The 15024-nt window shown below is 41.5% G+C and overlaps 1 protein-coding gene across 1 annotated transcript in view; it reads right to left on the bottom strand.

The window, feature by feature from the left end:
• Positions 1-15024, bottom strand: part of fbn1 (fibrillin 1) — a 413386-nt gene that overhangs the window by 237392 nt on the left and 160970 nt on the right. The gene's annotated exons all lie outside the window — the stretch shown is intronic.

Genomic DNA, 15024 nt, shown 5'->3' with positions numbered 1-15024 from the left:
GGGTGCTCATGCTCAATTTCAGATTTCCATCAGGGCTCTGGAGATATATTCCTGGTGCATTAAGGGCACTCTTACACAAAGCTGTCCTACATGAGATAATGGCCGCAATTCTCCTGAAAAAAAATCAAAGTGCTGCAGCCAGCGGGAAAAGCAGTGCATTTTCCACTGATGTTGGCAGTACTAACCAGGTGGGATTCAACCACATTTTGGTTTTAAAAAATCTCACACGTGAAGCATGCCAGCAAACCCGGGGTGCCATTTTTAAAGGGCGCATTGCTACTCCCCGCAAACAAGGGGGACATCCCCAACCCTTCAACACCCTTCCCCCACCTCACTAAATGTTCAGGTACCCACCCACCCACACAACACAGATACAAGGGTGACACAGGAGAGAGACCGATATGGGGGAAGCAAAGACCCCACCCACCTAACAGTGCCATCCCATGTCACCCTGGCCAAAGCTCCTACCTACTGGGAAACCTGGACCTGTCAATCAAAGGCTTGTAAAAGGTGCTGGAGTAAGAAATTTAATATAAATACTCCAGTTCAAGGCTTTTAGGCTTCTCAGCATGCCTGAGGTTTGAAAAAGTTGAAGGGAATGAATTGAATGTGAAATAAGCACTTCAAAGATTTCCACCACATCAGAGGGAAGGCTTTCACCTTCATCTGGCAGATCTTTGAACTTGACATGCTGCGAGACACATCAAAGGTTTAAGTCGTTGCTTAGCAACAGATGCACCTTTAGGGTAGGAAGGTTTTTTGAGTTCAGCTTTAGCTTGAAAAATAGCAGTTGGAGATAAGTAGTGAGAGAGAAGTCAGCACTCGCAGCTCTGCTGAAAGCAGTTGGTTTTAGAAGGCTAAAGAGGGAACATCTCTCAGCCTTGCTAGAAGAAAAGCTATACTATGCAATTATGGTTGAGAAAACAAATGCCAGTAACAACGAAGTTTCCAATATGCCTAACGTTAAAGGTACTTGAACAGAAATCTATTCAGTAAATAAAAGCAGAAAAGGCTGAGACGCCAGAAAGATATCTGAGGTGATTTTCAGGTTTGTGAGATTTTACTACGGCCTATGGAACCTGACTTGAACAACTGTGGAAATTGTTTGTTGAATCTCGGAGTTTGTGTAAAAGCATTTCAGACAATGGAAACCTAAAGGGAGTGATACTGGATTTCTTGTTAAAAAGTGCAATGGAAGCTTTTATTTGAAAGGCTAGGTGGAAAACCTGCAATGAATTCTTAATGCAAATAGCTGGTGGAAAGTAATGTTTGAAAGAAGATTTTAAAGCCTGTCTTCTTGGAGTGGACTTTGGAAACTCTCATGTGACAATTATTTGGGGGTATTGAGAGAGAAATCAATGGAAAATCGGTTGACTGGCCATTTGGTTTCAGAGTAGAGTGTGTCTGACCAGAGCCAGCCTGTGTGTTTAAAGGGACTACATGTTACTGAAACCATTATAGCTTATGCTATACCTTGTAACCAATGTTAATCTTAAATCTGTGAAGGTAAGTGGAAGTGAAGGAGTACTGTATTATAGACAAACTTTTTGTGATTAATAAATGTTTTTTTTTCTGTTGTTAACTACTAATTAGTGGTCCTGTGACTCCGTTCCTCTATGTTTTCTAAAAAAAAAGTAAAGATGAGTCTTTTGAGCTAGGGTTCCATCTGGAATCTTCCTATCCAGTCGTAACACCAATTGGGATTGTAACATTAGGAAACCAAACTTTTGCACTAAGTTAACTAAATACTTGTTTTCCAGTATAGAAAAGTGTGTCTGCCTAAACAAAACTCACTTTCACATTTTCAATTAATTATTATAATATCATGTTTTTAAAAAAAAAATCAAAGAGATGAATGAAGAGTAGATATACTGAAGTAATCAATATATCACACTTGGCTTAGATTAGAAATGTTAATTATGAACCAAGAAAGTTGCATAGTTTAATAGATGAAAGGATGCCAACAATGCTTTTTCCACTTTAGGCAAACAATCAAATCACTACAGCTGACACCACATTCAATAAGGTTCCTATTTGTGATTGACACTCATTCAGCATTTTATATTTGCAAGACATTGGTTGAATTCATCAGCATCTTATGCAACCATTGGATACAACTTATGCACACTATACTATAATATTGTGATATACTTGGATTTCCAAAAGACATTTGATTAGGTGTCACATCAACAGTTAGAACACAAAGTAAGAACTCATGGTGTAGGGGGTTGTATATATATTAAATGGATAGAGGATTGGTTAGCTATTAGGAATCAGAGAACTGGGATAAATGGCTCATTTATGAGTTGGCAAGCTGTAACTAGTGAAATGCCGCAAGGATCAGTGCTGAGACCTCAATTATTTACAATCTCCATCAATGACGTGGATGAAGGGACTGAATGTATGATTATTAAATTTGCTGACGACACAAAGATAAATAGAAGAGTTGTGAAGAGGACACAAGGAGTATGTAAACAGATCTAGATAGGTTAAGTGAGTGAGCAAAGATTTGACAGATCGAGTATAATGTGGGAAAATGTGAACTTGTCCACCTTGGCAAGAATAAAAGAAAACCATAAAATTATTTAAATGGAGAAAGGTTGCAGCACAGAGGGATGTGAGTACATGAATCACAAAAAAGAGGAATGGAATATAAAAGTAGGGAAGGTTTGCTGCAGTTGCACAGGGGGTTTGAGAGATGACATCTGGAGTACCGTGTAGAGTTTTGGTCTCTTTACTTAAGAAATGATATAATTGGATTAGGAGCCGTTCAGAGAAGGCTCATTTGACTGATTCCTGGGACGAAAGGGTTATCTAATGAGGAAAGGTTGGGCCTGTATCCATTAGAGTTTAGAAGAATAAGAAGTGATCTTATTGAAACATATAAGATCCTGAGGAGAATTAACAAAGCGCATACTGAGAGGATGTTCTTTTTGTGGGAAGGAATAGAATTAGGGGAAACAGCTTAAAATAAGGGGTCTCCCAATGGATTTCTTAAAGGTCTTTAATCTGTGGAATTCTCTTTCCAGGACAAAGTGGCCTACTCAATAGGTATCTCTTCCACAAACATTCACTCTCTCCACCACCAACACACAGTGGCAGCAGTGTGTAGCATCTACAAGATATACTGCAGGAACTCACCAAGGCTCCTTTAGCAGTGCCTTCCAAACCCACCAACCACTACCATCTAGAAAGACAAGGGCAGTAGACACACAAGAACATCACCACCTGGAAATTTTACTCCAAGTCTCTCACCATTCTGACTTGGAAATATATCGCTGTTTGTTCATTGTTGTTGGGTCAAAATCCTCCCTGGATACACTGTGGGTGTACCGACACAAAAGGGACTACAGCGATTCAAGAAGGCAGCTCACCACCGCCTTCTTAAGGGCTATTAATGATGGGCAATAAATGCTGATTTGTAGAAAAAAAATTGGAATGCTTCATTCAGGTTGTGTTCCTTTAACATCTTTCACCAGGCATTATTGATAACCTTTCTGAATCCCTGAGGATTATGAATTATAATTATATTTAATAATTTTTCTCTCCAACTCTCTCCCCAAGGCAGTGACTTAAGATGGGAAAAGTTCCATAAGTTTAAAAGCTCTACCACATTTAGATATCCCATGTACATCCACAAGATAAACTAATGCAGGAACAATGTAATGCTCTTCTCACCTTATTTCCCAAGTAACCAACTTCAACCACTCAGTAAACCCTGGAAATACTGTGACAATGTTACATGAACGGAGATCTTTTCCCCCTCCATAGCACCTTGGAATTGAACATTCCACAGATGATTTGATGCAGAATGTTAGCCTGAGTTTGTGTTGATTAAGCTCCAACTAGAAATGAAATCTGTAGAAGTGTGTTAAAAGATTGTGAAAGGATGTATGTCATATGGCACGTACAACAGCTTACTAACACCAGAACAATGTCTTAAGCAAGCCAAACAATTATTAGAAACAGACACTTTGTTCTTTTTTGCAAACGTCAAGGTCATTACAGATTTCCGCAGCAAATGTTAGATATAATTTTGCATACTTGCTTACTGATGTTCCATCTGCAAATGTTGTGAAAACCCTCATATCTTATGTCTACATTTTAGTATTTGAATGGAGAATGACCTGGATTAGGTGGTAACCTATTTCTTTGCAATAGTAATTTGAAAGAAATTCTCCAATCTCCTTATATGATAGAATGATTAGATGTTATTGCTTGGCACAGCTATCTTTTTTTTTCACAAGGTACCTTGTCTAATTTCATGCTACTGTTCAGTCACCATTTCTGTTGATATTCTTTTTTCAAGGAACTATCAATTTTACTAAAATCACTTATGGACTGTTTTTTGATAAAAATTAATAGCAGATAATTCCACACACCATCTACAGTAGAAATACATTTTTACTAACCTGCCCTTTATTTTTATAATTAGTTGGTATAAGGTTTGAATAAATTACTGCTGTTATGCAGAAGACTTCGGTCGTCTTGAACACACATCAATTCCTTCCTAAGCTTTTACTCTTTCACAGTATGTTGTAAATCAGTGAAGAGTGTAATAGCTAAAACAGAAATGCTGCTTTGCTTTCAACTTTATTTGATTTGATTTATTGTCACATGTATTAGTATGCAGTGAAAGTGTTGTTTCTTGCACGCTATACAAAGCATACCGTGCATAGAAAAGGAAAGGAGAGGGTGCAGAATGTAGTGTTACAGTCATAGCTAGGGTGTTGTGAAAGATCAACTTAATACGAGGTAGGTGGAGGTCAGAGGCTGAGAATTCACCTCCTGACTCCTCCAAATCTGTTCATCATCTGCAAGGCACAATCAGGAGTGTGATAGAATACTTTCAACTTGCCTGGATGAGTACGGCTTCAAAGGGACTGAAGAAGTTCAACACCACCTAGGACAAAGTAGTCCACTTGATTTGATTTGATTTATTATTGTCACATGTATTAGAATACAGTGAAAAGTATTGTTTCTTGCATGCTATATAGACAAGGCATACCGTTCATAGAGAAGGAAAGGGGAGAGTGCAGAATGTAGTGTTACAGTCACAGCTAGGGTGTAGAGAAAGATCAACTTAGTGCAAGGTAGGTCCATTCAAAGGTCTGATGACAGCAGGGAAGAAGCTGTTCTTGAGTCGGTTGGTACATGTCCTCAGACTTTTGTATCTTTTTCCTGACAGAAGGTGGTGGAAGAGAGCATGTCCGGGGTGCGTGGGGTCCTTGATTATGCCAGCTGCTTTATCGAGGCAGCGGGAAGTGTAGACAGAGTCAATAGATGGGAGGCTGGTTTGCATTATGGACTTGGCTTCGTTCACGACCTTTGTAGTTTATTGCGGTCTTGGAAAGAGCAGGAGTCATACTAAGCTTTCTATGGTGCATCTGTAGAAGTTGATGAGAGTCGTAGCAGACATGCCAAATTTCCTTAGCCTCCTGAGAAAGCATAGGCATTGGTGGGCTTTCTTAACTATAGCGTCGGCATGGAGGGACCAGGGCTGGTTGTTGGTGATCTGGTCTCCTAGAAACTTGAATCGTAGATTTTTAAAATCTGATTTCTCTCTCTGACATCTGATGTTCATAGCTCTGGTCAAACTACTTATTTATAATAATGCCTTTTATTTTGATCTAGTTTCTGATGGATGGCCTATGATCTTGGCCTGCAAAGTTAGCAAGCATGGGACCCGAATAGGCATGCCATTAACAATTTTAATTTCCCAAGGCTCCTTTGATAACACCTCCTAAACCCACAACCTCGGCTACACAGGAGGATAAGAGCTGCCACATGTGGGAATACCAGCAATTTCCAGTTTTGGTGGTATTCTGACTTGGAATTATATCAACGTTTCTTCATCATTATTTGATCAAAATCCTGGAACTCCATCCCTAACAGCATAGTGGGAGTACCTTCATCATGTGGACTACAGCGTTTCAAGATAGTTCACCACCACCTTCTCAAGGGTAATTAGGGATTTAGAAACATAGAAAGAAACATAGAAACCCTACAGTGCAGAAGGAGGCCATTCGGCCCATCGAGTCTGCACCGACCACAATCCCACCCAGGACCTACCCCCACATATTTACCCGCTAATCCCTCTAACTACACATCTCAGGGACAATTTTTAACCTGGCCAATGAACCTAACCCGCATATCTTTGGACTGTGGGAGGAAACCGGAGCACCCGGAGGAAACCCACGCAGACACGAGGAGAATGTACAAACTCCACACAGACAGTGACCCGAGCCGGGAATCGAACCCAGGACCCTGGAGCTGTGAAGCAGCAGTGCTAACCACGGTGCTACCGTGCCGCCCCTTTGCAATAAATGGTGGTCAATGATGCCCAAATTCAATAAATGAATAAAAAGTTCAGTCAGGAGAAGGAAGTGGGTTTCATGTTGAGCTTGGAAAGATCTGAGGGCAGAGTAACTGAAAAATGATAGAAGTCACAAGATAGAGGGGATAAAAGATTTTATGCCATGACCAGAAGCTGTAATGGAAGTGAACTTCTTTGAAAGGTTCTCATTTTTGTATCCTCCAATAGCAGATCCAGGTGGCTGTCTAGTACCATAAACTTTGGAGTATGTGGCACATTTCAGTTACACTCTTTGTTCTAAACCTGAGCTTCAGCTCATTCACTGATATTTGATGCTGTTGAGGTATGCCAAATGTAGTTTCAGCTGTGACCCGCCAATACCCTCTGCACTTCCAAGCCATTGACTCCTGAAGCTCCTATTGAACTGAAGTAATCAACAATGGCTGCTGTGCCAATGCTAGAATGATACTTCTACATAGTTTACTCTCGGAATTCCATTTTAATTTCTACTCCTCTTTGCACTTCAATTCTACCACAATTTGGTCCAGTAGAGCTGTGGTACAGTCGTATACAATCAGGAGGAAGTTTTCCCTGGAAGTTCTCCACATTGACTCTGGACCCCATGTAGTCGCATGGCATCAGGTCAATTATGGGCAAGGAAACCTCCTGCTGAATACTGCCTATATCCCTCCCTCAGCTGATGAATTAGTATTCCTTTATCTACACCACTTGAAAGAAGCATTGAGGATAGCAAGGGCACAGAATGTACTCTAGGTGGAGTGGAAGTTCAATGTCTACCACCAAGAGTGGCTCATTAATACCACTTCTGACCAAGATGGCTGAGTCCTGAAGGACATATCTGCCAGACTGGATCTGTGGCAGGTAGTGAGGGAACCAACAAGAGGGAAAAAACTTACTTGAGATCATATTCACAAATCTACCTATCACAGATGCTGTCTACGACAGTATTGATAGGAGTGACAATTGCACAATCTTTGTGGAGTTGAAGTCAAGTCTTCACATTGACGATACCATCCATTATGTTGTGTGGAACCACAACCATTTGAACAGATCTAGCAACTTAAAACTGAGCATCCATGAGGTGTTGTGGGCTAGCAGCAGAAGGAAAATTGTATTCAACCACAATCTATAACTCACGGCCTGCTATATCCCTCAATCCATAGGATCAACTATAGTGCAATGCAGAGAGTATGCCAGGAACAGCCTCAGATTGTAGGCTGAGGCTACCACCCAGGACTACATGCACGCTACACAGCAGAACAACATGCAACATGGACAGAGCCAAGTGATCCTGCAAACAATGGATCAGATCAAAGCTCTGCAGTCTGGTCACATGAAATCATGAATGTTTTTTGTTCTTTATTCTTTCATGGGATGTGGATGTTGCTGGCAAGACCAGCATTTATTGCCCATCCCTAATTAACTTGAACCAATTGGCATGCTAGGCCATTGCAGAGGGCAATTAAGAGGCCCATTGTTGTGGGTCTGGATTCACACATAGGCCAGACAGGATAAGGAGATCAGCTTTGCTTCCCTTAAAATTCACTAGCTGCCATGGTGGAATTTGAACCCATGTCCCAGAGCATTAGTCGGAATCTCGAGATTACTTGTCTAATGACAGTATCAATATGCGACCACGTGTGCAAAGTAGATAATTAAATAACTAACAAGAGAAGGTGGCACCACAAATATTCTGACAAAACCCCGGCCGTAGTACTGAAGACTTGAGCTCAAGAACTAGCAATGCCTTCAAACAAGATGGTCTAGTGCTACAATACTGACATCTACTCAATAACCCAGGTATGTCCTGTCCACAAAAATGGGACAAATCCATAGCCATTATTTCCCCATCAATCTACTTTTGATCATCAATAAAGCAATGGAAGGTGCTGTCGACAGTGTCATCAAACAGCACTCGCACAGCAATGATCTGCTCACTGATGTCTAAGTGAGGTCTGTCAGGACCACACGGCTCCTGACTTCATTACAGCCTTGGCCCAAACATGGACTGAAGAGCTGAATTCAAGAGGGAATGTGAGAATGGCTATCCTTCATCAAGGCTGCCTTTGATCAAGTGCGCATCAACAAGTCCTGGCAAAAAGTAAAACCAATAAGAATCAGGGGAGAGCTCTCCACTTGGAGGAGTCATATTCGGCACAGAGGAAGGACTTTGGATCTCAATCACCTCAGTCTCAGGACATCACTTATGGAGTTCCTAAGGGTAGTATCCTAGACCCAAACATTTTCAGCTGCTTCAACAGTGATCTTCCCTCCATCATAGGATCAGAAGCGGGGATGTTCGGTGATTATTCCAGTGTTCAATGCCGTGTAGGATTCCTTAGACACTGAAGCAATCGATATGCAGGAAGGCCTGCACAACATTCATTCTTGGGCTGATATGTCACAATTTACTTTTATAATACACAAATGTTAGACAATGACCAACTCCAACAAGAGAGGATATAACCTGTCTCCCCTTGACACTCAATGGCATTACCATCATTGAATCTCTCAGCACCAACATCCTGGGGATTACTGTTGACCAGAAACTTAACTGGAGAGGGTCAGAGGCTAAAATTAAAAACTTACCCTCCTGACTCCCCAAAGTCTGTCCACCATCTACAATACTGCTCCAACAACACTCAAAAAACTTGACACAATCCAGAACAAAACAACCGACTTGATTGGCAACTCATCCACTACATTAAACATTTCCTCCCTTCTCTAGCAATGCACAGTTGTTGCAGTGTAACATGTCTCTTCTGATAAATTTATAGGAAAATATTCCCCTTAACTTCCCTTCATAGTAATGATCTAAAATCTAGAACTATTTTTCTTTGCCATTCTCTGAATTATCTTCACAACCTCCAGAGTTCATTTTTCAATGCATTAATATATTTTCTGCACATTTTGTGACAAGCACAAAATTGTATTTTGTCCAGTTTTTAGCTGGTTGAACTAAGCTATTATATGTGAATCAGTTGAGCGAGTTTTCCTGGTGGATAGAAATCTGCCAATTTTTCAGAGGAATGAACTTTTACCTTGTTAGGATCAGCCACTCAGACTAGTCGCCTGTCAATGATGGGGTAAAGATCTAACTTGGAGGTTATTTCAATCTCCACAATCTTACAATTGATTTCACCATTCTGCTCTGTGGCAATGAAATGTACCTTAAATATTGTTGGGGAGTCTTTTCAAATGCCTGAAAGAGATTGAAGTGGTACTACACAGAGAACGGTGTCCAAGTTATGTGGCAAACAGATCACCATATTCACCCAATAAAACAAATGCACCATGATAATGTGGTCAATTGGATCAGCAAGTTTGCTGATGATACAAAGATTGGAGGTGTAGTGGACAGTGAGGAAGGTTTTCAAAGCTTGCAGAGGGATTTGGACCAACTAGAAAAATGGGCTGAAAAATGGCAAATGGAATTTAACGCAGACAAGTGTGAGATATTGCACTTTGGAAGGACAAATCAAAGTAGAACGTACAGGGTAAATGGTAGGACTCTGAAGAGTGCAGTTGAACAGAGTGATCTGGGAATACAGGTACAGAATTCCCTAAAAGTGACGTCACAGGTGGATAGGGTCGTAAAGAGTGCCTTTGGTACATTGGCCTTTATAAATCGGAGTATCGAGTATAAAAGTTGGAGTGTTATGGTAAGGTTATATAAGGCATTGGTGAGGCCGAATTTGGAGTATTGTGTACAGTTTTGGTCACCTAGTTACAGGAAGGATGTAAATAAGATTGAAAGAGTGCAGAGAAGGTTCACGAGGATGTTGCCGGGACTTGAGAAGCTGAGTTACAGAGAGAGATTGAATAGGTTGGGACTTTATTCCCTGGAGCGTCGAAGATTGAGGGGAGATTTGATAGAGGTGTATAAGATTTTGATGGGTATAGATAGAGTGAATGCAAGCAGGCTTTTTCCGCTGAGGCTAGGGGAGAAAAAAACCAGAGGGCATGGGTTAAGGGTGAAAGGAGAAAAGTTTAAAGGGAATATTAGGGGGGGCTTCTTCACGCAGAGAGTGGTGGGAGTGTGGAATGAGCTGCCGGATAAAGTGGTAAATGCGGGGTCACTTTTAACATTTAAGAAAAACTTGGACGGGTTCATGGATGAGAGGGGTGTGGAGGGATATGGTCCAAGTGCAGGTCAGTGGGACTAGGCATAAAATGGTTCGGCACAGACAAGAAGGGCCAAAAGGCCTGTTTCTGAGCTGTAATTTTCTATGGTTCTATGGTTCTATCCTTTGAAAATAGGTTTGAGGTTTTGAAATGTCAGCAGTCAAGACCAATGTACACAGAGCCAGAGTCAGGAGAGCAGCTCCATAGGGGTTTTGCAATCTAACTATTCTGCAAACCAAGCCTGCTTCACAATCTGTCAAAGGGTGTTGACAATCCGCTAACTGAAGTGTTGTGTTTCTGACAGTGTGTTTAGTTTATTTTAAAAAGAAACAAATTTCAAGAGTATACCTGTTTCTATTTTATCAGAATTGATATATTAGGACGCTTGGGGAGAGAAAATAATTGACAAATCCCCATGTATTAGCTCCTGGATTATGATTCTTGCCTTTCTTACACTCTGTTGCCTGCCATTTCTGAACACAATGCCCAAACATTTAGTAGACCTTTGGCTCATGAATTCGCTCCTTTTATGCCAAACGCATCCTATTCCTTTCAATCGCTTGCTTCAACAAATGGATTAAGATAAAAGCTGAACATATTTGGATGCTGCTGCATTATCCCAGCTTGGCAAAATTTCAATCCTCATTGGCAACCATGCAGCACTGCCCATCACTCACGCATCTCAATGGTTTTGCAAAACCCACCAACTGCCAGCTAATCAAAACCAAATTCTTCACTGGATCACTAGATTCCCCAGAAAAGTTTAAGAGCAATTGGATCCCTGTCCATCTGAAGGCTGGTGCTACTTTCATAGTGCTTCTCAGAGTGGTCACACAGATCTAAAGATATCATCGTTTAGAGGCAACCAGAGAGAACAGGAAAAAAAGGAGACAACAAACCAGTAGACTATTTTCTCATTTGGTTGAGCAAATGGCCATTCAGCTTCTCGGTCGTCAGAAACCCAGCAACTAAAATATATTCTGATAAACATAATCGTGGTCAGATTGATATGCGGCTCCTATCCAAATGTAAGGTGAACAAAGAACAATACAGCACAGGAACAGGCCCTTCGACCCTCCAAGCCTGCGCCGCTCATATGCCCAACTAGACCATTCGTTTGCATCCCTCTATTCCCAGTCTGTTCATGTGGCTATCTAGATAAGTCTTAAACAATCCCAGCGTGTCCGCCTCAATCACCTTACTTGGGAGTACATTCCAGGCCCCCACCACCCTCTGTGTAAAATACGTCCTCCTGACATCGGTGTTGAACCTTGCCCCCCTCACCTTGAACCTGTGATCCCTTGTGTTCATCACCTCCGACCTGGGAAAAAGCTTCCCACTGTTCACCCTATCTATGCCCTTCATAATTTTATATACCTCTATTAGGTCGTCCCTCATCCTCCATCTTTCCAGGGAGAACATCCCCAGTTTACCCAATCTCTCCTCATAGCTAAGACCCTCCATACCAGGCAACATCCTGGTAAACCTTTTCTGTACTCTCTCCAAAGCCTCCACGTCCGTCTGGTAGCGTGGCGACCAGAACTGGACGCAGTATTCCAAGTGTGGCCTAACCAACGTTCTATACAGCCGCAACATCATATGCCAACTTTTATATTCTATGCCCCGTCCAATAAAGGCAAGCATGCTATATGCCTTCTTCACCACCCTCTCCACCTGTGCTGCCACCTTTAAGGATCTGTGGACTTGTACACCCAGGTCCCTCTGTGTGTCTATACTCCTGATGGTTCTGCCATTTATTGTATAGCGGCACGGTAGCACAGTGGTTAGCACTGCTGCTTCACAGCTCCAGGGTCCCGGGTTCGATTCCCGGCTCGGGTCACTGTCTGTGTGGAGTTTGCACATTCTCCTCGTGTCTGCGTGGGTTTCCTCCGGGTGCTCCGGTTTCCTCCCACAGTCCAAAGATGTGCGGGTTAGGTTGATTGGCCAGGTTAAAAATTGCCCCTTCGAGTCCTGGGATGTGTAGGTTAGAGGGATTAGCGGGTAAATATATGGGGGTAGGGCCTGGGTGGGATTGTGGTCGGTGCAGACTCGATGGGCCGAATGGCCTCCTTCTGCACTGTAGGGTTTCTATGAACTTTCTAGCTCCCCCTTACATTAGATCTACCGAAATGCATCACTTCGCATTTATCTGGATTAAATTCCACCTGCCATTTCTCCGCCCAATGTTCCAGCCTATCTATATCCTGCTGTATTCTCTGACAATGTTCATCACTATCCGCAACTCCAGCAATCTTTGTGTCATCCGCAAACTTACTGATCACACCAGCTACATCTTCCTCCAAATCATTTATATATATCACAAACAGCAGAGATCCCAGTACAGAGCCCTGCGGAACACCACTAGTCACAGACCTCCAACCGGAAAAAGACCCCTCCACTGTTACCCTCTGTCTTCTATGGCTAAGCCAGTTCTCCACCCATCTAGCTAGCTCACCTTTTATCCAGTGAGGTGGTTGATTTTTCTTTGTTCAATTAGGGGCTTATAACAAATAGCGAGTGACACCCATACTCAAACCCATTTCTGCAACTTTAACACAACTCATTATTATGTGTGCCCTGGCAGCATTGTGGCACAGTGGTTAACACTGCTGCCTCACGGCACCAGGGACCCGGGTTCAATTCCAGCCTAGGGTCACTGTCTGTGTGGAGTTTGCACATTCTCCCCGTGTCTGCGTGTTTCCTCTGGGTGCTCTGGTTTCCTCCCACAGTCCAAAGATATGCAGGGTAGGTTAATTGGTCATGCTAAATTGACTCTAGTGTCAGGGAGATTAGCAGGGTAAATATGTGGGGTTGTGGGAATACTGCCTGGGTGGGATTGTGGTCGGTGCAGGCTCGATGGGCCGAATGGCCTCCTTCTGCACTGTAGGGATTCTATGATTGTGTTGCTGTAAAAACAAACAGTATTAAGTTTTCCAGTGTGGCAAGTGACAGTTGCAATTTAAAACTCTGGTGCATTTACACCTTCAATAGGTTTCATACAAACAGCAGCAGCTGCAATTCATATAAAATATCCCAAGAACTTCACAGGAGCATTATAAAAACAAAACATGACTCCGAACCGGAGATATTAGGTCAGATGACCAAAAACTTCACAAAAGAGATTAGGGCCTAGACAATGAAGTCATGGCCAACAATAGGAGGGCACTTAAAATTAGCGATGCTCAAGAGATCAGGTTAAGAGGAGTGCAGACATCTTGGCTGGTTGGAGGCTGACGAAGATTACAGAAATAAGGAGTGAGGCCATGGAGGGATTTCAAAACAAGAATGATAATTTTAAAATCAAGGCATTGCTTGACTGGGAGCCAATTTATGTCGTGAGAACATGGGTGAAAGTTGAACTGGACATGTTTCGAGTTAAGCCACAGTATTTTGGATGACCTCAGGTTTAGGGAGGGTAGATTATGGAAGACTAGCCAGGATTGCTTTGGAATAGTCAAGTTTTGGGGCAACAAAGGAATTAATTTTTGTAAGCCTTTCTGGAAGTTATACAATGAGAAAGAAGTAGTACACTTACAATTTGGCAACTGACAAACTGATTTCCAAAGGGCATTCAATAAGGTGTCACACAAAAGGTTGATGCACAAGTATAGAGTTGGAGATAATATATTAGCGTGGATTGAGGATTATTTAATAGATAGGAAGCAAAAGAGTAGGTATAAGTGGAGCATTTTCAAATTGGCAGGCCTCAGCTATTTAAAAATCCATATTAATGATTTAGATGAAGAGTTAGTAAGTAATGTATCTAAGTTTGTTGAAGATACACAGATAAATGGAAATGTAAGCTGTGAGGTGGACACAGCAGTGAGGCTGAAATGAGATAGACAAGTGATGTGAATAAATAAGATGGCAGATAGAATATAATGTGTGGAAGTTAGAGGTTATTCACTCTGGGTCAAAAGAATAGAAACGCAGAATTTTTCTTAAACAAGATGATTAATTTGTAAGAATTGATGTTCATAGAGACTCGAGTGTGCTCATACAAGGTTAGTATGGTGGTACAGCAAACAATTAGGGAGGCAAATGGCTTGTTGGTCTTTATTACAAGGGGATTGTTGTATAAGAATAAAGAAATATTGCAACACAAATATCCTCTCCAACTTTGGTCTCCATATTTAAGGTAGGATATACTTGCATTGGAGGCAATACAGTGAAGATTCGCTAGAATACCCTGGGTGGGATGAGAGAGTTGATGTATGATGAGAGGCTGAGTGAGTTACTTGGAAAGAGGTGGGAAAGATATATGCCTAGTGCTTCATGCATGCTTGTGGCTAAAACAAAATTTTATTAACAAAATTAGTAAAAGATAAAAATGCCATTAAAGTGTTTCGGAGATCATGCATGATGTATTTTTTTCTTATTTTAGAATTAAGATTATTTCCCCACACTATTTTTAAAAAAAACAGTAAAAACACAAGGAATTCTAAAATAATCAAAGCATCTAGAAAAAGTTGCATGGTACAAGATATTTAGGCATTCAGACATTCTGAGATCATCTGAATTGGGCATTTTGACATCATTTGTGTCAAAATAATTAATATTTA

Source organism: Mustelus asterias, chromosome 29 (genome assembly GCF_964213995.1).
Source record: "Mustelus asterias chromosome 29, sMusAst1.hap1.1, whole genome shotgun sequence".
Classification (NCBI taxonomy): domain Eukaryota; kingdom Metazoa; phylum Chordata; class Chondrichthyes; order Carcharhiniformes; family Triakidae; genus Mustelus; species Mustelus asterias.
Note: the sequence above shows the minus strand (reverse complement) of the source record. Positions and strands in the feature narration are given on the sequence as shown.